Source organism: Erpetoichthys calabaricus, chromosome 1 (genome assembly GCF_900747795.2).
Source record: "Erpetoichthys calabaricus chromosome 1, fErpCal1.3, whole genome shotgun sequence".
In the NCBI taxonomy this organism is placed as follows: domain Eukaryota; kingdom Metazoa; phylum Chordata; class Cladistia; order Polypteriformes; family Polypteridae; genus Erpetoichthys; species Erpetoichthys calabaricus.
This window is the reverse complement of record NC_041394.2, coordinates 21,717,650-21,740,648: the sequence shown is the minus strand read 5'-3', so window position 1 is coordinate 21,740,648 and position 22,999 is coordinate 21,717,650. Positions and strand designations below refer to the sequence as shown.

The 22,999-nt window shown below is 38.5% G+C and overlaps 1 protein-coding gene across 1 annotated transcript in view; it reads right to left on the bottom strand.

Annotated features, from left to right (window-relative positions):
- fbxo46 (F-box protein 46) overlaps nucleotides 1–14,535 on the bottom strand; it is a 57,303-nt gene extending 42,768 nt beyond the window's left edge. The window contains exon 1 of the mRNA XM_028796171.2: nucleotides 14,195–14,535. The gene's annotated coding sequence lies outside the window, so the exon portion shown is untranslated. The remainder of the gene's footprint in view (nucleotides 1–14,194) is intronic.
- Between the last annotated feature and the right edge of the window lie 8,464 nt (nucleotides 14,536–22,999).

Here is a 22,999-nt window from a genome sequence, read left to right as displayed (position 1 = left end):
TTTCAGCCTGTTAGGTGAGAGCATACTTTCTTTCTCTTTAATTCGTGATTCAGGCCTTTAACATTCCAGCTCACAAAGTTAACTGTCCCATCATGGAGACATTGATTCTGATTTTTTAATGTCATTTTATAGTTTTAATTGGTAATATGGCAGTTTTAATCTTAGTTTCAAGATTCCCCAGGAGTTGTTGCATGTTAGCCTGTTGCTGCATTGATATTTATAATTATAAGGATTATAAGAATAGATTAGATATAACCTGCTCTCCTTCTCTCCCCCCTTTATCCCCCCACCCCCCCATTTTGCCTCCCCACATGAGGCTAGACCCCACTTCGCGATGTTCCAGTCCTCTGACATACGAAGAGACAGAGCACGTCCAAAACAAAACAAACCCCACCCTGCAGCGGCCTTACAGAATTAAAACAGAGATATCTTTTACAGTTAAATCCTTAATACTATCTGCCGAAAATGTTCTCATTAACAATATTTAAGCTTGAAATAATCTTCAGCGCTTTTAAGTTAAGATATTAAGATTAAAAAAAAAAAAAAAAAAAAAAAAAAAAAAAAAAAAAAAAAACAACCCTGGGAGTGATTTTAAAAACTAGTCTAGGATAAACCTGGTAATTCATACTGTAATAGTATAATGGTAATTGTATAAATAGTAGAACAAGCATTAAACCAAGGGTATGAAGTTAAACAGTCTACTTTAAGGTATAGTAAAATAAAAATAAATAAATAAATAAATAAATAATAAAAAAAAAGAAAAATAAATAAATAAATAAAACGAATCCTACTTTAATCACTTCCACATTTTCACACTCACGTCTATAACTCTATAACTCTGATTAAAACATAAACATATAACATATAAAGTCCAGATAAAAACAAAAAAAAAAAAAAAGAAAATAAGAGATGTATAATTATAATACCAGTCTCTTTAAACATGGATCCAGCGATCAGATCATAGGTCTTTCCCATGCCTTGATAGAATACGGCTCTTTAATTTTAATTAACTTTCAAAAAAGTGTCGGAAACAGCTTCTTTAATTCTTTTTCAGCTTCTTCTTTGCTGAAGAAAATATAATGTCCATCTTGAACTTCCACTTTCAGTTTGGCAGGATACAAGAGGCTGTATTTGATATCGGCTTCCCGTAGCATCCTTTTAATGTCGTTGTAGGATCTGCGTTTTGCAGCTGTTGATGGTGAGAAGTCGGGAAAAATACGAATAAGATTATTTTCGAATATAATCTCTTGCTTGTGTCTGAGAAGTGCCATCACATCAAGCTTACATCTTAGTCGTTCGAAGCGGACAATAAAAGACCTAGATTTAAAGGCGCTTGGTATCTTTGTGCGATAAGCCGTGGCTATCTCATTGTCGAGTTTAAAGTCATCTCCAATTATTTTAGACAGTAATTCTACTGCAAATTTCACTGGGCTTGAGCTTTCTCGTTTCTCAGGTATACCCTCAATTCTTATATTATTTCTTCTGCACCCATCCTCCAGGGCTGCAAGTCTGTCTCCAAGTTTTTTGTATTCCGAGTTCGCAGCTGTGGCTTTTTCATCGGCGTTAGATGCCATTTGTTCCGCTGTTTCCACTCGAGCCGTGAGTCCCTGCTTAACGTCTTCCAGCTGATCTGAAACGTCATTAATATGATCATCAAGCCTTTTCAGTTTGGAGTTAGTTTCTTCAATGTGTTCCACTAATTTCTCCAACATGCCTTTAAAGTTCACGTCGAAACGTTCAAATAGACGCGTTTCCTTATCTTTGTTATCCTTCTTGAGCTCAGTGGCCACCTTCTTAAGATCATTTGTGTTATCTTTCTTAAGCTCATTCATGGCCGTAACCATGGCAGTGGCCAGTGTAGTGTTCATCTCTTTCTGTGTAGCTATCTGTGTAGCGATCATCTCTTTCAGTTTGGACAGTTCGCTTCTGCTTTCGTGCTCCGCAAGTGAAAATGCAGCTCCTGTTACAGGCTCGCGATGAGTAGATGAGAGCACGTCCTGCAGAGCCCTTTCTAGTCTCGAATGATCCTCAGAAATCGGCGATCCCTCGCGACCTGTATCACTTGCGCCTTCGCTCCCATTTTCACTCTCGACTGGAGACGATACAATGGAGCGGGGCCCCAGGAATTCTGCGCACTCTTCTGCCTGTTCCAGGTCAGTTTCCGTGATGCCATACCTTACACTTGCACTCAGGCCGGAAGTCTGTCCGGACTTCAATGCAGCTTTAAGTTTCTTTTCCGGTTCTTTCTGACTTTTCTTCTTGTTACTCATGCTTGCATATTGTAGTGGAAGTTCCTTGGTCGGGTTAAATACAGGATACCTCTAAATAATATGAAATACGTGGGAAAATAAAGCCGCTGCTAGCGGAGCTCTGCTTCAGACGTCCATCTCCTATAAACGGACGAAACCAACCCACACAATGAATTTTAAATGAAACAACTCCAATGCAGTTGAAGTGCAGACTTTCAGCTTTAATTCAGTGGGGTGAACAAAACGATTGCATAAAAATGTGAGGCAACTAAAGCATTTTTTTTGAACACAATATCCTTCATTTCAGGGGCTCAAAAGTAATTGGACAATTGACTCAAAGGCTATTTCATGGGCAGGTGTGGGCAAGTCCATCGTTATGTCATTATCAATTAAGCAGATAAAAGGCCTGGAGTTGATTTGACATGTGGTGCTTGCATGTGGAAGATTTTGCTGTGAACAGACAACATGCGGTCAAAGGAGCTCTCCATGCAGGTGAAAGAAGCCATCGTTAAGCTGCGAAAACAGAAAAAACCCATCCGAGAAATTTCTACAATATTACGTGTGGCAAAATCTGCAGTTTGGTACATCCTGAGAAAGAAAGCAAGCACTGGTGAACTCAGCAACGCAAAAAGACCTGGACGTCCACGGAAGACAACAGTGGTGGATGATCGCAGAATCATTTCCATGGTGAAAAGAAACCCCTTCACAACAGCCAACCAAGTGAACAACACTCTCCAGGGGGTAGGCATATCGATATCCAAGTCTACCATAAAGAGGAGACTGCATAAAAGTAAATACAGAGGGTGCACTGCAAGGTGCAAGCCACTCATAAGCCTCAAGAATAGACAGGCTAGATTGGACTTTGCTAAAGAACATCTAAAAAAGCCAGCACAGTTCTAGAAAAACATTCTTTGGACAGATGAAACCAAGATCAACCTCTACCAGAATGATGGCAAGAAAAAAAGTATGAAGAAGGCGTGGAACAGCTCATTATCCAAAGCATACCACATCTGTAAAACACGGTGGAGGCAGTGTGATGGCTTGGGCATGCATGGCTGCCAGTGGCACTGGGATACTAGTGTTTATTGATGATGTGACACACGACAAAAGTAGCCGAATGAATTCTGAGGTGTTCAGAGACATACTGTCTGCTAAATGCAGTCAAACTGATTGGGAGGCGTTTCATGATGCAGATGGACAATGACCCAAAACATACAGCCAAAGCAACCCAGGAGTTTATTAAAGCAAAGAAGTGGAAAATTCTTGAATGGCCAAGTCAAGTTAACCCAATTGAGCATGCATTTCACTTGTTGAAGACTAAACTTAGGACAGAAAGGCCCACAAACAAACAGCAACTGAAAGCCGCTGCAGTAAAGGCCTGGCAGAGCATTAAAAAGGAGGAAACCCAGCATCTGGTGATGTCCAGGAGTTCAAGACTTCAGGCTGTCATTGCCAGCAAAGGGTTTTCAACCAAGTATTAGAAATGAACATTTTATTTCCAGTTATTTAATTTGTCCAATTACTTTTGAGCCCCTGAAATGAAGGGATTGTGTTAAAAAATGCTTTAGTTGCCTCACATTTTTATGCAATCATTTTGTTCACCCCACTGAATCAAAGCTGAAAGTCTGCACCTTGTTTCATTTAAAATTCATTGTGGTAATGTACAGAACCAAAATTAGAAAAAAGCTGTCTCTGTCCAAATATCTATGGACCTAACTGTATATAGCTATCATCTCACTAGGTTATAAATCTGAGAGTTTCAAAGAAAGGGGTCCTACAGACGGTTTGAAATTATCTTTCTTCTTTACTGGCATCTATTTATATAAAGAAAAGTTTCTTTCTGTGAGGCTAAACAGCTAATTAATATTTACCTGAATTCCCATAGTTCAAGTGTTTATACTCAATCATTCAAGAAAGCACCATCACGTTTTTCATTACAATTCTTCTTTGAACTGGGTATTTCACAATGTGAGAAGAGTTTGTTAGTAACTGGGCAAAGTTTAAGAATGGGAGTTGCAGCTAGCATTCTTGTTAGCATGTGAGATACAAATGCGTCTGAATTTACCAATAAGAAAGGGAAAGGGTTTCTTGAAAATTATGCCGCAATATATACGAGAGAGAGAGAGAGAGGTTGATGAGTTATTAGTTAATCCACAAATCAGACAAAATTTCAAAGAAACAGCAAACGTCCAGCTAGCATACTATTTATGCAGAAGCCAAAAGATCAGACAACCTTAACTTTTCCTCAAGTCTTTTCCAAAAACAAATAATTAAATCCGGTATTACCCTATTCATTGATCTTTATTGTCTTGGGTGACTGTAGCATCTACATTTGTTGGTATTTCTGCAAGTAAGTTTACTCAAATTGTGTTACATGTTCATATCTTCCTTCTATTCTTTCCTGTTTGTTTCCCATTCTAATTCAGAACTTTGACTTTTGTGCATTTATATGTCATAGTGGCAAATGAAAGAAAGGAAAGCAAAACTGAATACCATTATGAACAATGCTACACATTAGCTTTCAAAACACACTTTCAGCCAATAAATTATTCAGCAGAAGCATGTGAAGAAATATGACTAAGGCTTCTTTATACCAACAGCAATATGTCTGTGTGGAATTTGCAAAGCACATTGAGTAGTGAAAAGTGCTACATAAATATTTAATAATAATACTTTACAATTTTGACATAAAAAATACCAAATGTATTCTTTAACTACTTATCAATCTGGAAATGCTGCCACACCAATTTAAAGTAGAACAAAAAAAAGACATACGCAGTAATCCCAGAGAAGGAAATGTTACTGCTTGTCACTCAGAGAAGGGCTATAAAGACAAATAATCCTAAATCCATCATTCTAGAATGAGACTGACTACTTACAACTTTTAAGTATTCAAAACAGTTGTAAATGTTACTAGGAGTGGGCACACCCATTGCAAACTCACCCAAAGATATGATCACACAATTCTCTACAAAACTGCAAGAGCCCACAAGCTACAAAGTATCTACTGGCCTCTATCAACAAGCTAATGAACTGTAGTAGAATTTACCATTAGAAGAAAATTGAAAAACATAGGTCTATGTTAAGGATGAGACAGATGAAAGTACTCACCCTCTAAAAAGAAAATGGCAACACTGTTAGGTTTCCAAAGTTGTATCTTAACAACAAGCCACAAGACTTCTAAAACAATATCATCTAGCTAAATGAAAATGAAATGAAATTGTCACTATGCACAATGTTATGCTTCACAAAAAGTAAACAACATATTAACACAAGACACTAATATGAGACATGGTGGTGGAGGAGTGAGAATTTCAGGTGATTTTGTAGCTATAGGCCCTAGATCTTGAAATCAATCACCACCTCCTCCAGTAAAGGATAGGCCTGGTATTTTTCAAGTCAGTTATTTTCTCACAATCATGGTATGTATTAGTCTGTCACATTAAATTATGTTCTAAAAAAATAAGCATATTTTATAAATGAAAAAAATAACTAGCCAGTTCTTGTGTTTTGCAATGGAGGTGAAGGGTACCAGGCACCTATTACCAAGAAAAGCTGTAAACGTATTCAACAATTTTTCAATCCATAAAGGTTAATAGTATTAATCCACATCTTGAGATTACACACATATTGTAAAACATTTTAAGGAGGCAAAAAAAGGTGACCAGCTGTGCATTTCACTTTGCCACCTTCCCAGTTTGTCTTCCACCACTGCACCAGGGGTATGGATTCACTTTAGAAAAATCATAGGCCAAGTACGGTTATTGGCATTACTGAATGTCAATATTGTGTATTACTATCTCTGTTTTGTGGATAACTGAAAAAAAGTCACACAATTACCTAAATTCTTTCACCATATGAAAGCCAATTTCATTACTTTGCAGACTGCCTGCAACCTCATGTGCTTCAATAAGGGAGTGCACGCATGTAGCATGCTATCGAGTTGCAAGAACTGAATGGACACTAAAAGGTAGGGATGCTCTGATCGATCAGCCACCAGACTAAATTGCCTTATTTTCACTAAAAAAAAAAAAAAAGACTTGAACGGTGATTTGTAAAATGGCCAATTACAAAAACTGATCTTTTCAGCCCCAGTTTCTTTTTTGATGATCCACTTTTCATTACTGTACATAATAATAGACAAAAATGACAGGATAACAATAAACAAACATTCAAAACAAAGGAACCTAACCCTTCCTCTCCCACCAAAGGGGTAAGATTAAAAAAAAAAAAAAAAAAAAAAAAAAAAACGAGCTAAAGAATTTTATCACAGAAAGACAAAGTCAAGGCTTTACAGGCCAAGATTTACAAAAGTGACGAACAGCAGACCAAGCTTCAATTACATTTCTGGAAGCACCATTAACCCGCACTGTGGACAACTCCAAATGTATTAAGTTATAGAAGGAGGACTGTCAGTTGTCAACAGTAACGCATTCAGGAGTTTTCCAGTGGAAGGCAATAATAAATTTGGCTACTAGGGTACCCAAACAAAATAACAGGTGTTTTAAGCAGAAGCATAAAAAGGTCTAAAAGAAGATTTAAGGCAACAAAGGAGTGTGATCCTGCTTTTCTAAGCTTTAAGGTAATTTAGTTGTGATCCTTTACACAAGGTATTATGGTAGGTGAAACAGCTCACACCTTTTTTAATTGCCACCAAACTTCCTGCAGTGTAAACAAAGAGTAGCAAGTCAAGGCTCGTTTTACCAAAGAGCTTAGCCTTTACGTTAAAGAAAGTGGAATAATAAACTGAGAAAAAGGAATCTGAGAAGCTGTCCTGTGCAATCAGACAAACAGCAAGAAAAACTACTTTAATGAATATAGGCCTCTTTATTTTGTCTGTTAAATTAAAATGGACACATAGCTTGTTTTAAGCACAGGAGCTTACATTTTTAATTGGAAAAAAGATAAGAAATTTGAAATTGTTGATTAGTAAACAATAGGCTTGTTAGCTTAACAGCAAAATGTGTCTTTAACTTATAAACCTGTTAAGCATGTTAGTCTTGTGTCTTCTTAATAATATGAAAAAAAACCCTTTTGAACATTTCATACATTTGTGGCTTTTTTAAAGATTAATACCGTGTTTATTACTTGTTTCTGTGTGTCATACTTTACACACTGTAGCAGTACAGGCCGCTATCGACCTCTTGAACCCTCAGGTACCACGCCAAACACCAGGTAAAAGTATAATACTTTTTATTATAATACAGTGCACTAAGCTCCCTCCACTCCACACTACTCATACAATAACTGTTCAATACTATTAATACACAATCCTCCTCTCCCAGACACTTAGCCACCCTTCCTCCCAGCTCAGCTCAGTGTTCTGGTCTCTCTCAGTCCTTTATATAGTCCGTGACCCGGAAGCATTCCTCTCTCTGTCCATGTGACCGTGAACACTTCCGGGTCGGATAAAAGCGCCTTTTCTTCAACCCGGAAGCATGTCATTTCTACTGTTCATGTGACCAGGACGTACGTCCAGGTTATAGGGCACGTAGCACTCCCCTACAGCGGCTCCTGGTGGTCCCTATGGTATCCAGCAGGGCTGTTTATAAAAACTATAAGGTCCATAAGGCCCTGCTGGAATTCGGGGAACCTCCATGCTGCTGAGAGGGCTCCATCTGGCAGCCTGGAGGTGTGGGCCGGAATATTTGGCCGGCCACCCATCACAACACTTTAGTAAGAAACAAGTACTACAGAATTAAAATGGTAATCTGTATTTATGAAAACACCTCAAGTTTTATGAATTACGAATGTCTAGTTGATATACTGAAGGAAAAACACATCCTGTATAAATCTAGTAAATGTGTATATTTTTACTTGAAAAAAAGATCTAGTGCGATTAATGATTGGTAGCAGAAAAGTGTTAGATTTACTTGCTCAAAAACGTTCTAAATTCTTTAATTTCCACATCTAGAGGTATACGAGGAATTCATCATGCATAAAGAAAAAAGCAAGACTAACAAGACTCGGAGTAGGTTGAAGCACCACAAACCAATCAATCTCATGCTCTGCCTTTCAGTTTTTTTTGTTTTTTTTTTTTTTTTTTAAATCATGCATGTAAATGACATGCTACTGAAAGTGGTACAAGCAGGAGACTTGGCTCTTTCAAAAATCTAAAGCTTTAATCAAAAACACAATGCAGCATAATCGGTTAATATTTATTGTTGCATGTACAAGAGTACAATGAAAAGCTTTTTTCACTATGCTGCCACGTGCCATGCATCACACTTTGTTGGCTAGAGTAACAAAATACAATATTCTGGGTTTGAATTTGGGTTGTCATAACACCACCCACCCACAATGGCTGTTGCAACAAGTTAAACAAGCAAGGCACATTTCATTACCTTGAGAAAATACAAACCAAGAATCTCTGATAAAATGTATTATTTTCAGTTTATTTTTGTTGTCACAAGCATGCCTCAGAAACGCAGAGGGCATGTTTTCATAAACTGAAACCTTTGGTACTTTAAAGTGGGATTACTCAGCAAGTTTTAAAGATTTTCTTTATAATGAGACTCATGTACACTTAACCTCCATGACAAAGCACAAGAGCAGTTATTTTCAAAAATTTATAAACATACTTCACTTTAGAATACAAGTTCATGTGGCAGATTAATATACACCATGTCTGTGAAAAAAAATACTGACTTTTATTACTGAAAATACCAAAGTTATTCTTTAACTCCTATTTATACCAACAGAGTGTTGTGGAGGAAGTGTGAGGCCATCTGCAACAGAATAATGATCCTGCACTCACTAGCAAACCTTAAACAATAATGGCAGAAAAGGAAAGAGACCAGGGTTTTAGAATGGCTAAAGTCCAAAACTTAACATCCTAAAAACAAACAACCATGAAGAACAATGATGTGAAGCATTGCAACAAGATGTAAGAGACAAAGATACCAACTGATTTATTATCAAGTTTTTTTGGATTGTAAGGATTAATAAAAAAGCAAATGTCAACACAGAAGGCAAACTGTACAGTAACTTACCGTAAGCAAATCAAGGCTGAGACATTATGAAACAAAAAAATGTATGAAGAGACACCTGAACTTACTACCAATTTATGTCTTCATCAGCACTGGTTGACTAACAGGTTCCTGAAAGAATGCGTTTGGCTTTTACAGTTTTTTTATTTAATATTTGTTTTCTATAACAAATTTCAGTTTATGAAGTTGGAATGCATTCAATCCCATTTAAATTTTCTGTCTAACACTTATATAGTGCAGTGAAATATTTATAAAATATACTGTAAAACCTCATTGTGCGTTATATTTTTATATATGTAGAATTCACTTTTATTGCCAGATACCACTGTTGTAAAACCCAAGCACCCTTGGATGATGCTCAAAATGTAACCAGTGAATTAGAACACCTATCAGCAAAAAAGTTCAAATCATAATCACCATCAAAATTCATGAGGGCATTCCAAGAATAGGACTGGATGCAGACATATTCCTTCCCTACATTCCAATTTAAACTAAGTGCTTATTTACTGAAAAAATTCATTCAAAAAAAATATGGAAACCGATTTTATTCAAGTAAGTGTTAACTTGGTGCCTAAACTTACAAATGTTCAATGGACAGAGCAAAGCTCACAATAAATGCAACACCATTGAGCCAGAACTGGTTTATGTTAGTGAAAAAAACTGATAGTAAACAAATATTCCAGAAGTGTATAGGGAGTGGTTACATGTATGACTAAAGAGCCATATAATCAATAGCAGTCGAATGGAAAACATTCAAATGATCCACAAGCTATTCCCACGTGTTATGAGGTTATTAACTTAACTGCAGTTTTCTCAGATGCATCACTTGTAATAATTAAAAACAGTTTTAAAAAATGAGTTACACCCGCCTTAAATTTTATAAAATGCAAGTATTTTCCAAGAAAGAGTAAAGTTACAATTAATAAAACCATGAATTGTATTCCGCTGTGAATCTAGTAGAACACACTAGTTACAGATCAATTGATTGATACAATTGATACAATTTTAGTTTTATTTTAATGTTCATTCTAGAAGATCGCACCTTTCAAAAACATATGCTGGTCAGACAGTACAAGATTTTAAAAATGAACAATAGAAAGACAGGGCTGGCATACATTACACACACTGCAAATGGTTAACAAATACTGTTACAGACAACAAATGTGACAGAAAAGACCACAATGTGGCAAAAACAAATTCTCACATAAACTTGAAGTACCTAGAAAACCTGGTTTTTGGAAAAAGGGAAGTGTCAATTACAAGTAGGGGGCACAGAAGAATTTTTTTTTTATATTTTTATTATATATATAGATTTTTTTTTTTTTTTTTAAATAAGTAAGATTTCCATTTTAAAATATGAACAATGTAAAATGCAAACACAGAATCAAATGAAAATGTTAGATATTTATTGAAGTTATCTAAAAGCTAACTCAATGAACTGAGACATGTATATATCTTACCATTAATGTGTGAAATTAGGCATTACAGTAATCCCTCCTCCATCGCGGGGGTTGCGTTCCAGAGCCACCCACGAAATAAGAAAATCCGCGAAGTAGAAACCATGTTTATATGGTTATTTTTATATTGTCATGCTTGGGTCACAGATTTGCGCAGAAACACAGGAGGTTGTAGAGAGACAGGAACGTTATTCAAACACTGCAATCAAACATTTGTCTCTTTTTCAAAAGTTTAAACTGTGCTCCATGACAAGACAGAGATGACAGTTCTGTCTCACAATTAAAAGAATGGAAACATATCTTCCTCTTCAAAGGAGTGGGTGTCAGGAGCACAGAATGTCACATAGATAGAGAAAACAATCTCTAGCAAACAAATCAATAGGGCTGTTTGGCTTTTAAGTATGCGAAGCACCGCGGCACAAAGCTGTTGAAAGCTGTTGAAGGTGGCAGCTCACACCCCCTCCGTCAGGAGCAGGGAGAGGGAGAGAGAGAGAGAGAGACAGAGTTTGTTTTTCAGTCAAAAATCAATACGTGCCCTTCGAGCTTTTAAGTATGCGAAGCACCATGCAGCATGTCGTTTCAGGAAGCAGCTGCACAAAAGATAGCAACGTGAAGATAATCTTTCAGCATTTTTAGACGAGCGTCCGTATCGTCTAGGTGTGCGAACAGCCCCCCTGCTCAATCCCCATACGTCAGGATCAGAGAAAGTCAGCGCAAGAGAGAGAGAGAGAAAAGTAAGCAATCTAGCTTCTCAGCCATCTGCCAATAGCGTCCCTTGTATGAAATCAACTGGGCAAACCAACTGAGGAAGCATGTACCAGAAATTAAAAGACCCATTGTCTGCAGAAATCCGCGAACCAGCAAAAAATCCACGATATATATTTAAATATGCTTACATATAAAATCCGCGATGGAGTGAAGCCGCGAAAGGCGAAGCGCAATATAGCGAGGGATCACTGTATGTAGAAATCTACAAGTAGTCGAAAATGGGACGTCAAAGTATGAAACGATTAAAATTCCAAACATTTCCTAGACATTCTACGCAATGCCAGAAGGCAAGCAAGCAAGTCATTCTGTATAATGCCTAGGTATTATATACTGTACAATGTCTAGAGAAAGCATATACTGTAGCATATTAAAGTAAGATATTTTATACTTTGCCAAAAAACATCTATTTCAATATCTGCTTTTCACACATTGCCAGTAACATATATTTTGTCGTCATTTCACAGAAATACGCAACTTAGACGTGTCGGGGAAGATGACACAGGTTAAGCAAATGGATTTAATTTCTAAAATAAATCTACAAGTCAAGGAAGCCATTCATTCTAACATAGGCCTGTGAGCACAATGCAGAATCCAAATAAGGACAGGGACGTAGGTCAGTCAAGACCAAACTTATGAACTCACCACTCAATGGTACTTGGCATTTACACACATCATGAATTTGGACACAATTTACACAAGTTACATTCAGACCAGGCTTCAGAACACATCTCCACTATTTGCACTGTCTCCACATAGAAAAATCAGATGTTATTTCTCCCAAGTAAAATTCAAACAAAATTGTATGTGGATAGAAAATACTTTTTCCTTGCACACTTGTGTTAAATGTGGTGCCATCCATTTATGGATTACCCTCTGAAAAGTGGTCCAAGTGATTTTAACACAAGAACATTTACACTTGGTTTCTAATGTGGTCCAGTGCTATACAATCATAAAAGTAAAAGGTGTAAAGGGGGCCACTCACTCATACTAAACTAATTTAGAAGCTCCAATTACCCTAACATAGGTCTTCGGGAATGAGGGGAAAGAGGGAGGTATTCCCAGATAAAACTCCATGCAAACCCATGACAGATGGTGACTGGGCTTCACTTTATTTCCAGGTTGCTGGAGCTGTAAGATAACCATACAAACAACTGCACCACTGTGTCATTCACAATGCAACCTCCTGCAAATAACAGAAAAAGCTTCTTCGCTTGGACATTAATTGTCTGAATTTGCAATATATAGTCAATTACGACTTTTAATGAATAGAGAATTGACAGGCATTTTATATTTTAATCTCTAAACTCTATGATCAAAAATACAAGGCAGGTGAAACAAAGGAACAAAGTGCAATTGGATAGTCAACTACAAGATTAAAAGCGTGCCTGTATACCTTTACACAAAAGTGCAGAGCTCATATTTCATCTCTGTGACCTATTCAAGAAGAGCTGCTAATCTAGTTAATTATAAACTAAAACATTAAATGCTTGAAGATGACTATTTTTGAAATACAGCAGATGAGTGGGAAGAGAAAGTTTACTTTAAAAGGAAACAAGTACCGCAATACAACAGTTGAATATAATTAAAATTAAAAATCACAGGCAGATAACATGATTTCTTAGCCCAAAGCACCACGAAGACTAATTGAGAGGGAGACAGAGCAGATTGCACACATTTTCAGATTACTGATTTTCCAGTGTTACAGAGCCCATTGTCTTCACTTGTATTTTGAAACTAAAGGGTCACTACAAGAGGTAGGCTGCTGTGGATTGAAGCCAAAGGGCGTCTCATTTCACATTAGGAAAATTCTCTCTCAAAAATGGAAAGCATAAATGTCACGATGCTGCAGTTTTCTTTCAGGTCACCTTTGGATGCAGGAAGATCAATACCTCATACTGCAAAATCTAAACCTTGTTAAGTACCAGTCAGCAATTCAAATATGGAATTAAAATATCAACAATTAAAAGGATTTTTAAGAATTAAACAGTTTAAAAAACATAAATGACTGTTATTGTCAACATTATTATGACGGATGTATTTCTTCTGAGAAACACAAACTTGTAACCTACAAGATTAACATTTGTGTAATAAACATTAAAAATGTACAAAACCTTTTCAATTGCTTTTCCAAACGTTATTTTGTACATTAACGTTCTAAAATTGTGTCTGCAGGGGTTTTCTGTACAGCAGCCTTACCTGTTATTTTTTTTTATATAGCGCATTACACTTGATTCTCTTAATGTCTCTCTTCATCACGCTCTCCCTTGCTTTTCTGTGAATACTGCATACTTACACATTTACTTTCTGTTTGCACTACAGATTTATTTTATTCATAATTTTGCAACCGTGGTACCGTATTTTACAGGTTGACGCGATAAAGCGCATTGTCACGTTGCGTCTTGTTAACAGCTCCACAAAAAAAAAAATAAACTGACGGATAACAATCGCGACATCAGGAATACGATAGTAAATCACCTCTCGGCCCTTGCAGCTCTCCTAAAGTTAAGACGTGGCTTTTGTTACTAAATCATTGCAATCTACACATATGTGGCCTTACTATGTATTTCAAGGAAAGCTTCCTGTTGCTGTCAGATTACAGCACCACAACGCGAGTGGAATGCACGACAATAGGTAAACAGTCCACAAAAGGCACTATTAAATAGTTGTTCATTTACTTTTTACTAACACAGGGAGAGAAAGGACAAAATTAAGAAACAGTTGTTAATCTCACCTTCCAGTTCGAATGTGCGTGAACATGAGCTGCGACTCCAGGTAGATACCCAAAGCCGCAATTTGCACTCTTTACTCGGGCGCCAAGATTCAGTCCAACAGCTGGCTGAGGCCTACAGCCTATTCGATGGCATAAGGAACCCAGTTATAAGGGGAGGACAAAAGTGAGGCCAGCGTCGATTACAATATCTTTACGTCGAACTCCGTCAAGCAGCTGTACTCGCGCTGTGTTGTTTATTATTACTATTATTATTATTTTTAAGCTGGGTATTTCTCCAAGCTACCCCGCCCCCCGACAATATCAGCACGAGCTTGCACTCTGCCTGCTAATCAGGGGGCGTAACCTTTTCTGATTGGCGTTGCAATGTGGCTGTGGGCCAATGGTGGGGAAGAGTCAGCGACATACCCATATAAGGCTTGCAGCGAAGACCCAACCTGGAGGATGAGGCGGGAGGAGTCAAGGTAATGCAAACGCTCGTGGGAGGTCTCACTATTTGATGGAAAGGTGAGAGAGAGAGAGAGAGAGAGAGAGAGAGAGAGAGAGAGAGAGAGAGTGAGAGAGAGAGAGAGAGTGTGTGAGTGTGAGTGTGAGTGTATGCGCGCGCACGCGCTTGTGTGCTTGTGTGTGTGTTTACACAAATATGTACGTGTCTTACAAGGTAGTTTGGTCTTTGAAAGAAGAGAGGAGAGTTAGGAGGTTTAAGAAGTAAAGTGAAAATAAAAGGTGGGGTAATTTACAGTTGGCAGAAAAAAATAAGAAATCTTTATTGTCTTCATACTTAAGTACAACGAAATGTGTTATGTCATCTCTCATAAAAGCAGCAAAACATCAAAAGAAAATATCTCAAATTTAAATGTGAAAAAGTAAGTACATTCTATGAAAATTGTTGACTTTCTGAGTGTATTTGAACAGGAAAGCATTATGAACTTAGTGTTACATCCATACACACAATAAGGTACATAAAATTAAACAACACAATATGCTCTGCATGATACCGTCACAACATGATATACAGTAATATTGAAAAAAACATATCTAGCATAAAACACAGATATATACAACCCCAAATCAGAAAAAGTTGGAACAGTATGAAATAAAAAACACTGTGATTCTTAAATGTACTTTGACTTTTACTGTATTTCATTGCAGACAGTATGAACCCAAGATTCTTCATGTTTTGTCTGACCAACTTCCATTCCTGCATTTCTGGCCGGCAACTCATTCCATAAAAGTTGGGACAGGCACAAATTTGAGCCAGTAATGAGCTAAAATAATTACATAATGATGTGATTTCAAACAGGTGATGTCAACAGGTGACTGTAATCATGACTTGATACAACAGCAGTATCCACGCAAGTTTGAGTCTTTGAGGAGCAAAGATGTGCAGAGGATCTCCAGTTTGTCAACAAATGGGTGAGAAAATTATTGAAATGTTTAAAAAGAATATACATCAAAGAGACATTGGAAGGGATTTGTGTATTTCTCCCTCTACAGTACTTAACATCATTAAATGATTCAAGGAATCTGGAGGAATTTCTGTGCATAAAAGAGCAAGGGCACACGCCTAAGATGAACACCAATGATCTCTAATCCCTCAGATGGCACTGCATCATTCATCAATCGCAGATATAATCACATGGGCAAGGGATGCACTACAACAGGGGTAGGCAATCTCGGTCCTGGAGTGCCACAGTATGTGCAGGTTTTTGTTCCAACCCAGTTCCTTAACGAGAACTCAATTATTGCTGATGAAGCACATATTGCTTAAGTGACATTTTAATGCTTCATTTTAGTGGTCTCGCTTGTTAAGGTTCTCCAACCTTAATTGCTTATTTCAATCTTAAACTGCTGCATTCAGTGTTTTAATTGCTCCTTATTAGCAATAAGATGTAAAACAGGGGTAGGCAATGTCGGTCCTGGTGAGCCGCAGTGGCTACAGGTTTTCATTCAACCCAATTGCTTAATTAGAAACCAATCATTGCCAATCTCAGACCTTATTTAATTTTATGGCTTGTTAGTCTGTGCAATGTAAGGCTTTTATATCGTAGATTTTTTTCCTTTCCAAGGATATCATCCAAATGATTTGAAGCCTAAAACAGATCATTTTCAGTCTGTCACATTTTTCTATTAAGTGTTTTATTAAATCAAACCATGCATGATGAACACACACAGATGTAATTGGAAAAAAGCTAGCTGGAGAACTGCTGGCTGCTTTGTCTTTTACATCTTATTGCTAATAAGGAGAAATTAAAACACTGAATGCAGCAGTTTAAGATTGAAATAAGCAATTAAGGTTGGAGAACCTTAACAAGCGAGACCACTAAAATGAAGCATTAAAATGTCACTTAAGCAATATGTGCTTCATCAGCAATAATTGAGTTCTCGTTAAGGAACTGGGTTGGAACAAAAACCTGCACATACTGTGGCACTCCAGGACCGAGATTGCCTACCCCTGCACTACAATATGGAGTTATATTCACAAATGCCTTTTCAAACTTTACTGTGCATAAAAGATGCCTTATGTTAACCACGTCCAGAAGCGGCATTGATTTCTCTGGGCTCGGTGACATCCGAGATGGACCATCACACAGTGCAAATGTGTATTTTGGTCAGACAATTAATATTCGAGATCTTTTTTGGAAGAAATGGACACCATGTGCTCTGGACCAAACACAAAAAGGACCATCCAGACTGTTATCAGCAACATGTCCAAAAGCCAGGGTCTGTCATGGAATGGGGTTGTGTCAGTGCCATTGGCAAAGGTCATTTATACTTCTGTGATGGCAACATTAATACAGACAAGTACATTGAGAGTTTTGAGAAACATGTGTTTCCTTCAAGATGACATTGTAGCAGTAGGGGGCGCTTGAGCTCCCTTGAACCCTCAGGTACCACTCCAAACACTGGGTAAAATTACAATTATTATTTATTTTGTAATAATAATGTGCACAAAGCACCCTCCACTCCACACTACTCATATAATCAATACTCAATACAATAATAAATCAATAACCAATCCTCCTCTCCCAGACGCGTTGCCACCCTTCCACCCAGCTCAGCTCAACTTCTGGGATTTCCCATCGTCCTTTTATATTCCCTGACCCGGAAGTGGTTCCAATCCTACAGTCCATGATTCCTTATCACTTCTGAGTCAGATTAAAAGTCCTTTTCTTCAACCCGGAAGCACGTCGTTCCTTCCGGTCATGTGATTATGACGCACTTCCGGGTTTTAGGGCACGTAGCACTCTGTATGCCTCCCTACAGCGGCTCCTGGTGGCCCCCATGGTATCCAGCAGGGTTGTTTATAAAAACTACACCGTCCATAATGCCCTGCTGGAATTTGGGGACCTTCCATGCTGCTGGGAGGACTCCATCTAGCAGCCTGGAGGTGTGGACCGGAATATTCGGCCGGCCATCCCTCACAACATCTTTTCCAGGGAAGTCTAGGGAAGTCTATGCATTTTTCAACAAGACAATGCAAAACCACATTCTGCACACATTATAAAGGCATGGCTGTGGAAGAAGAGGGTCTGGGTCCTGGACTGGCCTGCTTGAAATGCTCAGCGGTCTCCAACAAAAAATGTGTGGAGAGTTTTGAAACGAAAAATGCAACAACGATGACTCTGTACTTTTGCACACCTTAAGATGTGTTTGCAGGAAGAATGAGACAAAATAACCCTTGAAGCGCTTCATCACTTGGTATCCTCAGTGCCAAAACATTTTTTAAGTGTTGTGAGAAGTAATAGCGACATTACAAAGTGCTGAATGCTTTACTATCCCAACTTTTTTGGAATGTGTTGCAGTCCTGAAATCCAGGAATGGATGTATATTAACAAATGATATGAAGTTGACCAGACAAAATCAGAAATATCTTGGGTTCATGCTGTCTACAATTAATAAAAGTCAAAGTACATTTAAAAATAACTTTTTTCTGATTTGGAGTTGTAAAAAGATATAGTAGTAGAAATTCACTCCTGCCTAATAATATATTTAGTAAGTCTTTTTTAAAATAAACAATTTATATTGAATGGAGCAGTTTAAAAATCAGGAAGGATTAAAAAATCAGAGCCTGTTTAACCATAATAACTGCAGTAGGACAGAAACTGTACCAATGTCCAGTAGTTCTTGCCTTTATTGACCGTTAACTTTTCCTTGATGGTAATAACTGAAAAAGATGGTTGCCTGGGGTTAGTGTAGTCTTTGTTTGTAGTTCCAGCAGATATCCTGACCCATGATGTGTACAGGACATTAACAGAGTCCAGGTAAAGGTCTACAATTTTTTCTGCTCACCGAATAACACCCTGCAGTTGATGTTTTGAGTGAGCAGATCCATTACATACCAGGCTGTTAGAGTGAAAATGAGGATGTGTTTAATAACAGTTCCTTAAAACTGTACCAACCAGAGGCGGATTAAGGTGGTCATGGGTCCCTAGGCTACTCTTTGTGTGCGCCCCCTGTTGCAGAGGATATAGACAGGCCCACTTACTAATAATGCTTTACCAGAAAAAAAGTTATTTAATACCACGTGTAATAGCATGCTGGAAATGCACCCACTCGGGTTGGACTAGCATAAACAAACATCCGCAGAAATACCTTGACAACCTTTACTGTAAATAGCAACTCCACAGATAAAAGGCATTACAGTGGATCTTGCAAGTTAATAACCGCTTTTAGCTTTCTAAACCAACAGGTGCAATAATGGCAGTAGTATACAGGCCACACTATATTACTGAGGCAAAATCACACATATCAAATAAAACAAGACCCATAAAAATACAATACAGTAACACAATATCCATCCGTTATCCAACTCGCTATATCCTAACTACATGGTCACAGGGGTCTGCTGGAGCCAATCCCAGCCAACACAGGGCGCAAGGCAGGAAACAAACCCCGGGCAGGGTGTGCACACACACACACCCACACACACTAGGGACAATTTAGAATCTCCAATGCACCTAACCTGCATGTCTTTGGACTGTGGGAGGAAACCGGAGTACCCAGAGGAAACCCACGCAGACACGGGGAGAACATGCAAACTCCACGCAGGGAGACCCGGGAAGCGAACCCGGGTCTCCTAACTGCGAGGCAGCAGCGCTACCCACTGCGCCACTGGTAACACAGTAATAATAATAGTAATAATAATTCTTTGTATTTATATAGCACTTTTCTCACAGGTTAAGGGCCTTGCTCAAGGCCCCAACAGAGCAGAGCCCTATTGGCATTTATGGGATTCGAACATCACAAAGTAATAACATAACAGCATCACAATCACACGGCAAATATACACATTTTCCTACCTTTAGAAGATTTTCTTCCTTGTTTTCCTGAAAGAGAAGTCTTTGATGAGGCTGGTAAAATCCAGTTTGCGCAAAATATCATTTTCAGTGGACATCAGAGACAGGTGATTCGGTCTGTTTCGGCCCATTGTGGATCTCAGTCTCTTTTTAACTAGTCCCATTTTTGAAAATGAACGCTCCACGCTAGCATTCGTTACAGGCAAAGTCATAAATATCCGGAGTGCTATATCAACATTTGGAAAAACGGACCATAAATTTCTTCCTCATATAAGTTGCAGCAGTGACCTTGCTGAGACGTCCTTGTTTTCTATAATAAATTCTCTGAATTGTCCAATTTCGTCGACAAACTCTTCCTCCAGATCACCAGCATATTTCTTCTGAAGATATGCCGCTCCAGTTCAAAGATCTTCTACAGAGATGGAGGGAATATTGTTTAATAATCCAAATATCTGCTTAGTGTCTTTGTATGACTGATACCTCCTATCCAGTTCAGCAACGAGTTGGTCTATGACGGCGATAAAAACTGTTGTTTTGAATTTGTCTCGGCCTGATTGCTCACAGTCAGATTCAGTGGATTCATCTGCTTGTTTTTTCCTTTTTCTGTGCCTCTTTGTTTCCATTTTGTAGTGTTGGAACACAGTTGGTGACATGTTCTTTGCACCACTCTCAAAGTTGTCAAAATCATCTTGCAGGACAGCTAGATAATTCCTCAATGAGCTAATGAGATCAACAACGTTACATAAATCCAAATCAACTGCCTGCAGAGCAGTGCTAGTCTTGTAAAAGCTTTGCAGTATGTGTGTGGTGCCACATGTTACACAAAAAGGAAATCTTCGCATAGAGTGTCCTGGCTTCATCCTGAGCAGTAAGGGTTTGGTTTGGGTCATCAGCTAACTTTTGCAGTGACTGGCATAGTTCTGATGCAGTGCTTTTATTGCTAGTGCGTGTGCCGACCATCTAGTGTCTGAAAAGCCTTTCAGAGCCTCTATCCTGTGGATCAGCATTTTGTTGCTGACTGGATGAAGATTCGACAGCCTTAAAATATCAATTTCTTTAGCAGTTCTTGGTTACACTGTTCTTTCAGTCATTGTGCTTTTCGTTTTTGTGCTCCGCTATCATATTTTCTTTCGGGCATTTTGCCGTTATGCTGTCCAGTTACCCAGAATAACACAGTGGTGTGGTATGAACTCTGTGGTAATTAACTTTAACCAGGTCACATCTACCCAATCAGCGGTATAAATTTAAAATGTTTTCTTATTGGTCAATGGGCATCAGGGAGGCGGTTTTCTTTTAGTAAATTAAAAAAATAATTAAAAATAGTTTGGCCAATCCCAGGCCCCTGCACACGTGGGGCCCCTAGGCTGCAGCCTAGGCCAGCTTGTATATATTTTTGTTGAATAAATGATTGAAAAGGTAATTTTTATTCAAGTTTGTCACCTTTATCTGTAGGCACTGCTTGCATGAAGATCTACTGTTCACTGATCTAGTGTATATTGAAAAAGTCATCAGTTACCATGGGGTAAAGTTGCATTTTCAACCTTTGGGGGCTGAATTGTGTGTATGGCTCGTATAAATAACAGCCCAAGGTAGGGTTAAAATCATTTTGAGTGCACTTTTTTGAATACTAATTTTTGACATTTTTCTTTTTATTTTGACTATTCTTAGGATTTTATAATTGGGACTATTGATTGTGTTGGACTACCTTATTATTTTGGTCAAATCCAATTGCCTTTGTTCTCCACAGAGCTTCATTGTTATCAGAGAACATTTTTTGTGAAGAAGAAATCTTTGATTCTACAAGGCCCTTTTCATGTCTAGTCAAGGTTTTTGAAGGAATTTCCTTTCTAGTGGGCATTTTTTAAGTGTTTTTGGAACATTTTGGAACTTAACCTCCTAGTCCATTACACTGACCAGATGCAGGAGTCCTGTCCCAATGATTCACTGAGTTGCCTTCACCACATTATGGAGTTTTTTCCACATGGTGTACAACATGGTAACACATTGGGTGAAGATACTGTCAATGTTGTTGTGGTAGAAGTCCACTAGTTGTTGAGGAAGTTGGGCCTGTTTCAGTTTCCTAAGGAAGTACATTCTCTTTTGGGTCTTTTTCACCACATCAGGCGTGTTAAGGGACCGTGTCAGCTGTTTTCTTATGTAATCTCCAAGAAACCTGATGCTCTGCACACATTCCACTACTTCTCTATAAATGTATATGAGAAGATGGACTTAGTCCTTCTGAAGTCTATAATGGTCTCCTTTGTTTTGGTGGTGTTTAGTACCAAGTTGTGGTCTCCACACCACTCAGCCAAATGTTCCACCTCATTTTTGTAGGCCACTTTCTCCCCATCTGAAATTAGTCCAACTATTATGGTGTCATCAGCATGAAAATCTGTGGGAAATCAGTGACCATAGATTCAGCAGAGGTTAATAGGAGTATGTGGGAGACTGCAGTGAAGAACTTTCAGAATGTTTTCTAGTAGCAATGGGAGTCCCAAGGTGAGAGAGCTGACCATTGCCAGAGAATGTGAGTAATGGATGAGGTGACAGATATGGGGTTCTCAATAGGCATTGAGAAACCAGAAAGGGGACAGGGTTCTCTCTCTTTATTTTTGTTAGAGTTTGAGTTGAAAAGATGGCTAGAAGCTTCACTTGAATAAATGGGAGGGGATATGAGACAGAAAGTTCATCAAAGGAAGTGAGAAAGTGGTATGGTGACAAATAAGTGGAACTGGAAAAGAGCAGTCAGATTGTCAGGGGATTTAATTGTGAGAAAATGTTTAAGACATGGGCGGCATGATGGCACAGTGGTAGCATTGCTACCTCGCAGTAAGGAGACTTGGGTTCGCTTCCCGGGTCCTCCCAGTGTGGAGTTTGCATGTTCTCCCCATGTCTGCACTGATTCCTCCGAGTGCTCCGGATTCCTCCCACAGTCCAAAGACATGCAGGTTAGGTGGACTGGCGATTCTAAATTGGCCCTAGTGTGTGCATGGTATGTGTGTGTCCAGTGGTGGGTTGGCGCCCTGCCTGGGATTGGTTCCTGCCTTGCACCCTGTGTTGGCTGGGATTGGCTCCAGCAGACTCCTGTGACCCTGTGTTAGAATACAGCGGGTTGGAAAATGGATGGATGGATGGATGGATGTTTAAGACATTTACCTGCTACTCTTTGTTCAAATGTACCACAGTTGTTTTACCTCAAAAAGCAAATAACTCAATAAACATGGCAGTTTTCTACATAATTCATTAACATTTTTACTTAGTACTGCGTGAATTCTATTAGTATTGTGTATTTTTAAAGACTGTCGTCCAGATTCCTTCCACAGTCCAAAGACATGCAGGTTACTTGAACTGGTGTTGCTAAATTAACCCTGATGCTAAGTGGATGAGTGTGTTTGCCCTGTGAAGGTCTGGCACCCTTTCCAGGTCTTGTTCCTGCCTTTCACCCAATGACTGCTGGAATAGGCTCCAGCTGCCCCGTGACCCTGTCCTTGGATTAGGGGGTTAGGGA